Source organism: Gopherus flavomarginatus, chromosome 6 (genome assembly GCF_025201925.1).
Source record: "Gopherus flavomarginatus isolate rGopFla2 chromosome 6, rGopFla2.mat.asm, whole genome shotgun sequence".
In the NCBI taxonomy this organism is placed as follows: Eukaryota; Metazoa; Chordata; order Testudines; family Testudinidae; genus Gopherus; species Gopherus flavomarginatus.
This window is the reverse complement of record NC_066622.1, coordinates 110,577,028-110,589,937: the sequence shown is the minus strand read 5'-3', so window position 1 is coordinate 110,589,937 and position 12,910 is coordinate 110,577,028. Positions and strand designations below refer to the sequence as shown.

Sequence of the window (12,910 nt, the reverse complement as noted above, 5' to 3'; positions counted from 1 at the left end):
TAAAACTTTGGTTCTACAGACAGCCAGTATGACTCTGCATACACACAGGGAGCCTCTCTTAAGTAAAAATCTGCCATTTTTATACAATCACTTTTCAGAGTACAGCTGTACCTTGAGAAACAAACATAAAGCTGTGATTTAATTTTGAGATACTGTGAAAACAACTTCCATTTTATATTACTGACTAGAGAATTTGTATTAGGGAAGCAGAGGTTGTTACGATGATTTGGAATCCCAATTTCCCTTGCTGGTAGCATGAAGTTGGTAGAAATGAGAAGCCATTACTTGAATGGAGGCTCTTCCCCTTCTCTAGCAAGCAGTATGGCTGTGGTTGACAATGTCTTTACCCTCTGCCCAGTAAAATTTGACTTGTTTTTATTTTATACATCTTGTCTGGTACATTTTCTATAATTATGTTGAAATCAGAGACTGGATAGGATTTCATTCAACTGAAACTTGGCTCCACTTCTCTATTCATTCTGGTCTCTCATGCTGTGGTGCTGTCTTTGACCTTCTGCACAGAATCCTGTGTCATTCTCCGCAATGTTTTCCAGTACATAAATTGGCATTGTTTTGCTAACACTTTCCATACTTGGCAGACCCTGCATTCACAGCATTCCATTTTTTTCGGTTTTCGTTGGTTCTGTGTAGTCAGTGTCACTAGAGATAATTTGCTTTATCAGCAATACAATTTTTACAACATTTTCAAAGTTGTTTTTTCCAGTCCTCCTCCAGTTTTTCATTTATCTTCATTATTGGACATGTTATTTTACTTTGTCATAGCTTCCAGTTTCTTCCCACTGAACTCTGCCATGCATATTTCTTTCCCACGGAGACTGTATACAAATCGTAGAGCTTTCATCATCAGTACATGCTACATTCAATGTGCATATGCAGTCCAACTAGGAAGGCCCATTAACAGTACAACAAACCAATTAATTAACAAGAAATAAAATGCCAAACTCTGGTTTTCATGCCCCCCAAGCTCACAGTAGGCTATAATGAGCTGAATAATATACACAAAGAGAGGTACAAGTTCACTGTTTTTTTCTGAGGCATAAGCATCATAACAATTGCATGTATAGAAAGCATGGTAAGCCACCTACAAAAACTGGATTTTCTTCTCATTAACGCTACTATACCCGCCCACTCCAAACTGGCAAAATAAGCTAATGTGACATAAGAACGTAAGAATGGCCATACTAGGTTAGACCAAAGGTCCATCCAGCCCAGTATCCTGTCTGCCGACAGTGACCAATGCCAGGTGTCCCAGAGGGAGTTAACCTAACAGGTAATGATCAAGTGACCTCTCTCCTGCCATCCATCTCCACCCTCTGACAAACAGAGGCTAGGGACATCATTCCTTACCCCATCCTGGCTAATATCCATTAATGGACTTAACCTCTAGCTCTCTTTTAAACCCTGTTATAATCCTCGCCTTCACAACCTCCTCAGGCAAGGAGTACCACAGGTTGACTGTGCACTGTGTGAAGAAGAACTTCCTTTTTTGTTGTAAACCTGCTGCCCATTAATTTTATTTGGTGGCCCCATGTTTTTATATTATGTGGCTCACTAAATTTTATAAAAGAATCATAGCAATGAATGGCAAACTGAACAACAAAAATGCTATAGAGTGTTAACCCCGAAGTATACTTGCCAACTCTTTGGCTGTGAAAAGTTATCTTGTTCATGCTGTAGTAGCGTGTGTGTGTGCGTGGAAGTCAGCATGGAAGGAGTTAGGTTGTGTTGGGACATGCCTACACCTGCTCTGATCATGCTCCTACATGCCGCGTAGATCAGCCTCGCCAAAGAATGGCAAAGAGCTGTGTTTAGAACATGTCCCAGTACATCTACTCGGTGGGACAGCTGCTGAGCTTGAACATTTGTTTTTCACCACTCACCCAGCAGGAAAGAGTATTTGTCCATTAAAAGTACATTAATGCTTAATGTATTCAAATACAAAGAGCTATATTTAAAATGTAATTAAAATTCAGAGTTATAGATGTATTCTAGGTGACGTCTGTCACATACATTCATGTGTTTCTTTTATGCATAAAGATAGGTTAGAGTTTTCCTTTATCTCCCATACATTCTTCCCTTACCCACCTTTTAAAATAGAAATTTAAAAAGGAAACAAAGTGAGAACTATAATTTTAATATTATAAGTGTTAAGTCAAAATTGAGGTTTAAGGGTACAAGTAATAAATTATTTAAAGTATTTGTGTTCTGAATCATATCATAAGGTTAAGTAAGAGTGTGTGTGTGTGTGTGTGTGTGTGTGTGTGTGTGTGTGTGTGTGTGTGTAAATTGGGAGACCAAATTTCTGTTGCCCTAGAGCTCTGCAATGAATCGTCCATGCTATTCCAAATATGCTGTTCATATTTCAGATACAATTCATAAGATCTTGTCTGTCATATCATTTCTATTTTGCTATCGTACATGAACCTTGTCATCATATACTATTATAGAAGGGTCCTTTAGCAGTATTCAAAATCACCACCACTGCATTTAATGTAGAACCTGGCTAATTTCTGTTCCATCTTTGTTCTGTGTTCTAAACCATAGCTAATCTGGAATTTAGGATTTGATAATGGTCATTTTTAATATAAAGAATACAGCCTTCAGTCAACAACAACAAAAAGTTTTACACTGAAATGAGGTAGAAAAATAAAGAAAAGGATGTAATTATTATAATGATGGGTTAGACATTTGAATGCATTGTGTAATCAGTGATTCCTGTGGTGCTGCGCTGCAATCATGGTTTAGTGCTGTCAGAAGAGGCAAGATAGGGGATTATTGTAAAATACTTTAACAACTCTTGATCAAAATGCCTGTAGCAGAATCACACTTCTCTTTTCCTGAATTTTTGCAAGGTGGGCTGGTTTGTTTGGAAGGAAAGCCTACAAAGCAGAACATTTTTTTTAATGATTGGTTAAAAAAATCTCTTCTTTGGTAGCTTATCTGTAAATATTTTTAAATCTCATTTGCCTTATAAAACGCAGCAGTGGGCTGTAACAGTTTGGCACAACGTCTTCATAATACTAGCTTAACAGATTTTTTTATTATATACTTATATATTATTGTGTCTTCAATAATTATTTAATCAATGAATAAATTTGTGGTAGTGCCAGGATATGATTATCCTAGCATTTTTGTAGTTATATTAAGTGCTAGCCAAGCACTGTACAAAGATAACTGGAAAATAACTAAGAATAAACCCTTAAACAGCTTCTGAATAAATTCTTTTGTATTCTGTGCTTTGCTTAAATTGTACAATTTGAAAATGTGGGTATGCTATCAGTAAATAAACCCTTTAAATTATACACATTTCCAAAATTGAGGGATTGACAGATTATAGTTTTAGAAACAAGTGTCTCCATCTGCACCACTCCTATTGCTATGCAGACGTTTTACGACTCAGTATATAGTATCTAATCCTGAGACACTTTCATGGTGAATAATCTTTGCATCTGTGATTAGTCTCTTTGAAGTCAATGAGACTTTTGCGTAAGTAATAGTTGCAGGATTGGGCACAGTCATTTGAATCAAGATTATTGCCAACAGACAGTTGAGGATTAAAGATACCAATCATTTTTCCAGAGACCTAAGAATGAAAAGCAGATGTTGTAAACCAGTACTAAAATGTTTCTTCTGTGCACTGCAAATGACATAATTCATAAGTGATTAAATCAGTTTCAGTTCAAAAATGGGTGTGCACAATTTTTTTGTCAGGTTGGTCAAACCATCTACATTCTGCAAGAGTTTATAAGGTTACAAGGCTGTCCTAGAAATTAGCGGTAAACCAGTAGCAGGTTCCATTCAGCATTGTTTAGCATGTCTCCTAATGCTTTCCAGGGTTTGTAAATAACAGGAAAATGAACATGGCGTGTTTGATGTTGGACGAAAGATTTTCTCCTTTTTTTTGACATCCAGCTGTAAACAAAGGTTTAGTTTGTAGTCTTTAACTTAAAAAATTTGTTCAGAATATTTGGTGCTTATTTCATTTCTCATTTTGGTCTGATTCCCAAGGCTGAATACCAAGGCTCTGATAGAAAAGAGCATCTAAGACCAGTTGTGAAGGGAGAAGTAAATTCAAAGTATTGCTGTTCCAACATTACTCTAAATCCATACTCCATGCAAGTTATTTAGCTTGACTTACGACATACTGATGTTATATTTCATGCTCTATTCGGTGCCTTTTGACACAATAGGTCACTACACTAATGAATACTTAAATTCAACAGTACAATGTACCCTCAGTAAACAGTGATCACGTTCACAGAAAGCACTTTATGAATTAAGGATGCTAGTTTAATGAATTCCTGTTACTGTAGTGATGGTATATTTAACTTGTGTGGATTCTCTTAGGTTACTTTTCTATGTTCTCTGATCATGGACACTTACATTTTGCTAAGCTGTAATTTCATTCAGCCAGGCCTCCGATCTCCTCCCATGCCATGACTTCTGCTAATATGTACTGCTTGACACCATGCAAGCGTGCAATATCCTTTTAGTAGTAGCAGTGCTATCCTTTGAACGAGTTGTTAAATTGGCTACCTTTCTAATATCTCTTTTAGCTGTTCAGCTGTATGTTAAAAATCATACAATCCTTTTTTTTTAAAACTCGGGGGTATATTCCAAGCAACCTAGTGTAAAAAATTAATGTCTGCACACAACAGACACCATTACTACGTAAATCACATTCCACAGACATGTCTGCACAGGGAGTGGGGACTAAACCCTTGTCTATAACGGCCAAAATAGACTTCTACTATTTTACCAGGCAATATCAGCAGATCCGTTAATCCCCTGCAGGCCAGTCCCCAGAAAGCAATAGCATACATTCATGCAAATCCTGTGTATTACAATGGCTAAGTACGTAAGACAAGTTCTAATTACAAAGGCAATATATGAGTTATTACTGAGAGTACTATGGCTTCTATTTACTTATACTATTCCTCTACTACAAGAATTTAATCCATTACGCTATAAAGAGTTTTGATCTACCTTGAGTATGAAAGGTACTATGTAAAAGAAAGTTGTCTCATTTTAAGCAGTATCTGTCCTTCTTGCTGCCTGTTTAAGATACGCTTTAAACTTATTATTTAATGCTTATATTGTGGAAGCACCTTAAATGCACAGTTGAGTCTGGCCTCATCCTGGGTGCTGTGGAAGCATATAACAATGACAGTCGCTGCCCCAAAGAATTTATAATCCAAATGACAAGACAACAGGTATATGACATAAATCAACAGGTCAGGGTGCGGGCAAGGGGAGACAAGGTAACAACTATAACAAAACGTGCACAGTTCTTAGCCGTCCAAGTAGCAGTGACTGTGACTGACTAGTGGCTTAGGAATTCTTAGATTGTCGTTTTCTGTATGCATTTTGCCAGAAGTGAATTTTGAGGGGGGAGATCAGGGATAAGATGGTGGTTTTACAGATTTGGCTGGGTCCTTTCCCTATTCACGAGGAGCAGCATCACAGGTAGAGAGGGTCACTTTCTTCTAACACCTAATGAGCATTAATATTAGAAAAATGAAGTACCTTGAAGGTACTCTGCCTCTCTCTGGTTCACTGCAGAACTTCTGCCTAAATTACTTTCCCCATTCCTGTTCCCCATTACTACCTAGCTTCCTGTTACAAATTTAAAGCAACAGTACATATATTCTCATAACACATAACAAGACAAGTGTTGGACTGGAACCCCAGGGTAAAACTAATGAGGTAGACCAAGAATAACATGGAAGTGCACAATAGAAGGATAATTGAAAGCTATCAGAATGATATGGGAAGATTTGTAGCAGGAAATGGACAAAGATGGAAAGCTGTGATGAGGGCCCTATATTCTGCATGGAATACAGAGGCATGCGAGAGCTATATAATTAGTATGTACAAATTATTATTCATAGAATATGCTGATGTATAGCTGTAGAGAGCTTAAAAGTATATGAGGAAAAAGGGGAAACCAGTGCAGAGATTCAAGTGTGATTGGGCATGGTTTTTTAGCATAAATTGAAGTTCAGTAAATTAATATAATTTACCTTCAGGAGTTTAACTGTTGATCTCAAGAGGCAAACTCAAAAAATAAAAATTCTTATTAATTTTAAGGATCTGCATGACAAAAACTTAGAAGAAACTGTGAAGTATAGTTATATGCAAAACCCCATTTACCTGAGTAAGCGTGTGCAGCATTTATTACCAGGCCATTTCTTGGGGAAAACAGTTGAACCTGAAGGGTGAGAAATAAGGTGGAAAAGAGAACACCTGGGAGAGATGGGGATAGTATTAAATAAAGGTAGTGGAAGTGTGCTGGTTTGGGAAGACAGAAATAGTATAGGAACCATAGGGGAGAGGACTGTTAACATGATAGAGGAGCATATATTAGAACATGGAGGTTTGTCAGCTGAAAATAGGTGTGGAATAATTTTGATGATTTTCTGCTTCCAAAGTTTAAGTGAATTTGTCTAGATATATAAAAACAGAAAATATCCTCAATTACATAATTATATGTCAAGAGACTATTGCCAAACATATGAAAGATCTTTTTTTGCTTCATGGAAGATCTCAGTGAAATGATTAATCCTTTCAGTATGATGCTGATGCATTACTAGTAAACTCACTTGACGTGGTAAATTCTGTAGAATGCTGCCAATAAATAAAACCATTTGCATTTATTTTGGAAGGAATTATAATTGACGAGAATGTGTGAGGTTTATGCATAGTTCATAGCAAGTTATGAATAACATCATGATAATCAACAACATGGCAATTATTATGAATGACATTGTTTTATTAGCATTAAGGGATTAACTAGCAAGTTAAAGTTTAAATCATTTTTGACACCCAGACCATCACGCATTACAAAAAGTACTTACATATTCATGAGATTGACACACCACAATCTAATGCCACAATGTGGTACATTTTCCATGTTAATAGGAATTCCACATCTCCTTCTCTTCAAACTGCATTAAAAATTATCCCATTACACTGATGGAATAAGATCAGGAATGATCTAAGTTATCTGTCAAAAGCTGCATAGAGCAGGTTGTGCATTATATCTTTGGTAGTTGAAGTATATTTTAAGTGTGCTTTCAAAATTAGGTGAACAGGAAGTTCTAGTAATGTTACTCATTGGCCTCAAACCTGCACTTGATTTATTACTGTGTAATAAGAGGAACAGGGTTCAGGGAGCACAGCATGGGATGTGGTCAATGGATTGGTACTACTCAACCTGATGAAGTGTGGCAGGATCTGATCTTTGAGCTGTGAGACTGAATTCTGCTTTGTACTCAGAGAGAGAGTAGAAAAAATGTTAAACACAAGCTAAAGTGATTTTAGCCCTTGGACTGCTACCCCTTGCTATTTATCCATGTGGTCAGCAATGATACTGCCAAGAATGACCTTGAGCAGATCACTGCAGACTATGTGGCTCTGGGAAAAAGGATTACAGAGTTTGCAAATGGTGTTCTCGTACGTCCACCTTGTTGAAGGAAAAGGCCCTGGCAGGGACTGTTGAATTGTGAAAGGGAGTGCGTGGTTATGCAGGTGGTGTTGGCAAGAGGGCTTTGGCTTCTTCAACAACAAGCTGATGTTCCAAGAAAGGGGATTACTGTACTGAGATGGACTCCATTTATCAAATACTCAGAAGAGCATCTTTGGATGTTGTCTGGTTAACCTGATAAGGAGAGGTTTAAACTAGGTCCTATGGGGGATGGTGACAAAAAATCCAGCCAAAGCGCATCTAGGTTAAACTATCAAAGACAAGAGGAGGGAGCTAATTTCTGGAGAAGGTTGTAGGACTCACAACTGCATTATAAAGGCAAAAAGAAAAGCAAGAGGGCAGGCTGCAAAATGTTTTTGATGCCTGAATACAAATCCAAGGAGTGTGGGGAACATGCAGGATGAATGGGAAGTCATGGTATATGAAGAAAATTATGACTTCGTTGGCATCACATAAACTTGGTGGGAAAACTCCCATAATTGGAGTACCAGGATTGAAGGATACAGCTTGTTCCAAAAGGACAGGTATGGGGGAGAAGAGGAGGTGTTCCATTGTACATCAAGAATGTGTACACTGGCTCTGAGGTCTAAGGGGAAGTGAACGACAGACATACTGAGAATTTCTGGGGAGGATAACAAGGGAAAAGAACAGTAGTAATGTTATGTTGAGGGTCCATTAAAGACCACCAAATCAGGAGGAGGAAGTGGATGAGTCATTCTACTAGCAGGTAACAAGATTAGCTCACACACATGAGCTGGCATTTGTGGGATATTTTAACTTCTCTCATTTCTGTTGGAAGACTATGGCAGCAAAACATAATACGTCCTGAAAATTCCTAGAATATGTAGGGGACAGCTTTCTGATTCAGAAAGTTGAGGAAACAACTAGGGCATTGTTTTTGGATCTGGTTTTGACCAACGGGGATGAATTAGTTGCAAACTTGAAGGTGGTCTTGGGAGATGGAACTTGAGTGAAAGTGATCATGATCTGATAGATTTCAAGATCCTATGGAAAGTAGGACATGAGAACAGCAAAACAAGGACTTTCTGGACTACAGAAAGGCACAGTTCAACTGACTCAGAGAAATAGGAAGAAAGGTCCCATGGAAAGACCAATGAGGAAGAAAAGGAGTTGAAGGAGGGTGGCAGTTTTTAAAAGATGTAATACTAGAGGCTCAACATCAAGCTATTCCAATGTAGAGGAAAGATAAGAAGAGCCACAGGAGGCCAATGTGGCTGCAGAAGGAGCTTTCTAAGCTATCTAAAAACCAAAAGGGATACCTACAGGAAATGGAAAGAGGGGCATGTCACCAAGGAAGTATACATGGTAATAGTGCAAGTGAGTAGAGACAAAATCAGGAAAGCTAAGGCAAACAAGTTACCGCTGGCAAGAAATGTTAGAGACAACAGGAGGGAATTCTTCAAATATGTCAGACAAAGAAATGGATCGTGGATGGTGTGAATCTGTTGCTCAATAGAGAAGGTGAGCTGATAACAGAAGATGATAGGAAGGCAGAGCTGCTGAGTGCCTATTTTGTTTCAGTCTTCTCACAAAAAATGATATGTGACCGGACAACTAGCGAAATTATCATAGACGATAAAGAGAAAGGGATGCAGATTGGAATAAGTAAAGAACACATCTGATATCTTCTGATGAATTTGAATGAATTCAAATCAGTGGGTCTGGATGCTATTCACCCAAGGATACTGAAGGAATTAGCTGAAGAAATCTGAGTCACTGGCAAGAATATTTACAAACTCATGGATGATAGGAGAGGTCCTGAAAGACTGTATAAGGGCTAACCTACTGCCCATCTTTAGAGAGGGGGAAAAAGGAGGAGCCGGGGAACTATAGACCAGTCAACCTGACTTTGTTACCTGTGAAGCTACTAGAGAAATGTATAAAACATTCAATTTGTGAATACTTGGTGGATGAATGGGGTAATCTTTAGCAGCCAGCATGGCTGGTACTAAGAACAAATCATACCAAATCAGTTTGATTTTCTTCTTTAACAGTGTAACTGGTTTGGTAGATGGGGGAATGAGGTGGACATAATATACGTGGACTTCAGCAAGTCTTTTGACACAGTTCCATTAGACATTCTGATAAGTAAGCTGGAGAAATGCAGGTTTGACAGAGCTACCAATGAGTGGATATAATTCGTTAAACAACTTCAAACAAAGAGAGTAGTTATTAACAGAATGATGTTGGATTGGAGGAAAGTCTCAAGTGGGGTTCCACAGGGAGCTGTTCTGTGTCTGGTGGTGTTTAACATCTTTATTAATTACCTGGATGTAGGTATAGAGAACACACTGATCAAGTTTGCAGATGAGGTAAAGCTAGGGTGAGGTTGCCAGTACTGTGGAGAATAGAGCTAAAATTCAGAGGGATCTTGATAAATTAGAGAACTGGGCTATAGACAACAAAATGAAATTCAACAAAGACAAATGTAAGGTGCTACACTTAAGGAAAAAAAAACAAATACACAAATACAGAATGGGGGGAAACTGGCTTGGCAGCAGCACTACTGAGAAGGATCTGGGAGTTGTGGTGGATCGCAGCCTCAACATGAGTCAGAAATGCAATGCTGTTCCAAAACGAATGCAATTGCAGGTTGCATTAACAGACGCATAGCATGCAAGTCACAGGAAGTGATAGTACCACTCTATTTGGTGCTGGTTAGGCCTCAGCTGGAGAACTGTGTCCAATTTTGGTCACTAATATGTGGAAAGGATGTAGAGAAACTGGACAGGATCCAGAGGTAAGCGACAAAGATGATCAAAAGGATGGAATGAAAGCCATATGAGCAAAGGCTGAAGGAACTGGGGATGTTTCGTTTGGAAAAGAGATTAAGTGGGGACATGATAGCAGTCTTCAAATACTTGAAAGGCTGCCATAAAAAAAAAAAGAGTAAAGTTGTTCTCTTTTGCCACAGAAGCCAGGACAAGAGGCAATGGGTTCAAACTACGGCATAGCAGATTTAGTTTAAATCTCATGAAAAACTTCCTAACTGTAAGAACAGTAGGACAATGGAACTGCATTGCCTCAGGAGGTTTGTGAAAGCCTATTCACTGGAGGTTTTCAAAAGGAGGCTGGATAGCCAGCCATCCATATTGTATGGTTTAGACGCTCAAATCCTGCATCTTGGCAAGGGGTTAGACTAGATGACCATTGTGCTCCTTTTTAACCCTATGATTCTAAATTATTGGCCTCTCATCTCTTTTGCATGTGCCTGGCCGTGAAATGAACATTCTATTTACTGTTGTATTTTCCAATAATCATATAATAGTCTTGCCTCAGCCTATTTAAAGATATTTGAGCTGCCAAAACTGAAAATATGTGGGTAGTTTATAGGCATACATTTTATTTAAGTGCTTTTAATATTGTGGTTGGTGGAAGCTAGAATTTTATACACTTTGTTCAATTTGCAATACATTAATCAGACTAAAACAGTTGGGCACATTTAAAGATTTAGCAAATGTATTAGTTTAATCAGATGAATAACTACTCCACAGCAACCCACTCATGGTGGGGTTTTTAGTGGGCAGCAGGCTTGCAGTTTGAACAACCAATATTCTGAAGCATTCCATAGGTAGTTTTATCATTGACCAAAATATATTTAAAGATGTGCTACAGCAAATGAACATGGTTTCATTTTGGCAGTCTTTGTAATATTTTTAAAAAACATTTTAAATGCAGTGAAACCTTGTTTTTAGGTTGTTAGACATCCTGTTTGTACTGTAAAAGACACAAATGTCAAAGTACTGGATACAGGTTGGTGAATCATCTCTGCGATGTGGTTTATTTCTCACAGTAAATGAGGTTTGCTAACTGTGATGTTTTGGGGACTACTCAGATCAACAAGGGGTTGTCACTGCCTGCCCTGTAACCCTGAGAGCCTTTGTTTGTTTGTTATGGTTTGGATCCCTGACACCAGTAGTATCCATCCCACAAGCAAAAGGTCACACCCTGGTGCTCACCAGCCCAGTTACTCTTTGCAGGGTGACTCCAACAGCCCTTCCAGTCCCTAGTCCGCTCAAATATTTCTTCTGTGAGTTCTTAACTACCAGACCTCAGGCCGTTCCCCTTTGGTTCATCACCCCAGAAGGTGTGAAACCCTGACCCTGCACACAGTTTGCACACCAGAAACCTGCTTGGGATAAAAATAAACAAAAAGTTTATATAATAGAAAAAAATCACAGATTGAAAGGTGAGATTGTAAGGAAAAGCAAACATATAAGTTCCACAGAAAACAAACATAAAGAGACAACCTTAGATGTTACACTTTCTTAGATAAAATGTCTTTTCTAATAAGAGTTACCTATTGCCTTAAAACAATTTCCCGGCATGTTCCCTAGTTGTAGAAGGGAACCATAGTTCATGAGCATCCTCCTTTCTCAAGACTGTTCCCCAAGTTCTGGAAAAAAGCTTCAATCTCAAATCTGCTTTTTAAAAGGCTTTTTTCCTTCTCTTCTCCCCTCCCCGAGTCCATCGTGACTCACAGTTAATCAGAATGGGAGAAATTCCCTCCTGATTTGATATCCAGGAGTCAAGATATTCTTTTCAATTTTGAGTTGTCTAAATTTCTTTCCTTGAACTCTAGTGGTCCACCATTGTCCTTTCGTGGACTGGACAACAGATAGTTACTTTGAAGCCTGTTGCACGTAAACAGCTGGCTTGGCAGGTGCCCCTCTCTGCTCACCGTCCTGCTGTGAGGTGTAGTTGAATCTGTGCCAGAGATTATGAGCACAATTTTCTATGTACAAAAATACATACATTCATAATCAGTCTTGACCATCAAGTTCAGAACATTACAGGCTTTCATTAAAGACCTTAATTAATATGTTTTTATTGTACAATAACACAATATAGAATCAGTTGGTTTAGTTGTAGAGAAAATATACTTTCCCCACAAAAAAAACCTGATTATTCATGCTAGGAACTAAGTAGTGGGGCAAATCATGATGAAGGTGAAGTTCAGTTCCTTAGAAGCTGCTATCCCTAGCTATGGGTTTGAGAAGCTGCTTCAGCCCCTCCACATCTACCTTAATTGTGAGGAACACCACATCTATGTAAGCAGATCCAATAGCTCCTTCCCCAACTCACTCTCATCAGTTCCTTCTGCCTCAGCATATTTTAGAATGGTGCAGAGCCCATCTTCACAATGCACATGAGGCACAAAAGTCACCTTGGGCAGCCATTGTGCCATTGCTTCCTGCAGAGGCAATGAATGAATTAACTTCAGAGAACCTCAATCAATGAAATTGATCAAATGAAATTCTGTGCATGATGGGTGCAGTATTATACATGGTGTGTAGCCAGTGTTGTATTTTTATTATTTTATACAAGAAAAGCAGTAGTATATGTAGAGTAGATATTTTATTGCATATTTTGTCCTGTGAA

The 12,910-nt window shown here is 38.4% G+C and overlaps 1 protein-coding gene across 1 annotated transcript in view; it reads left to right on the top strand.

Moving 5' to 3' along the window:
- Positions 1–12,910, top strand: part of ADGRA1 (adhesion G protein-coupled receptor A1) — a 454,050-nt gene that overhangs the window by 204,222 nt on the left and 236,918 nt on the right. The gene's annotated exons all lie outside the window — the stretch shown is intronic.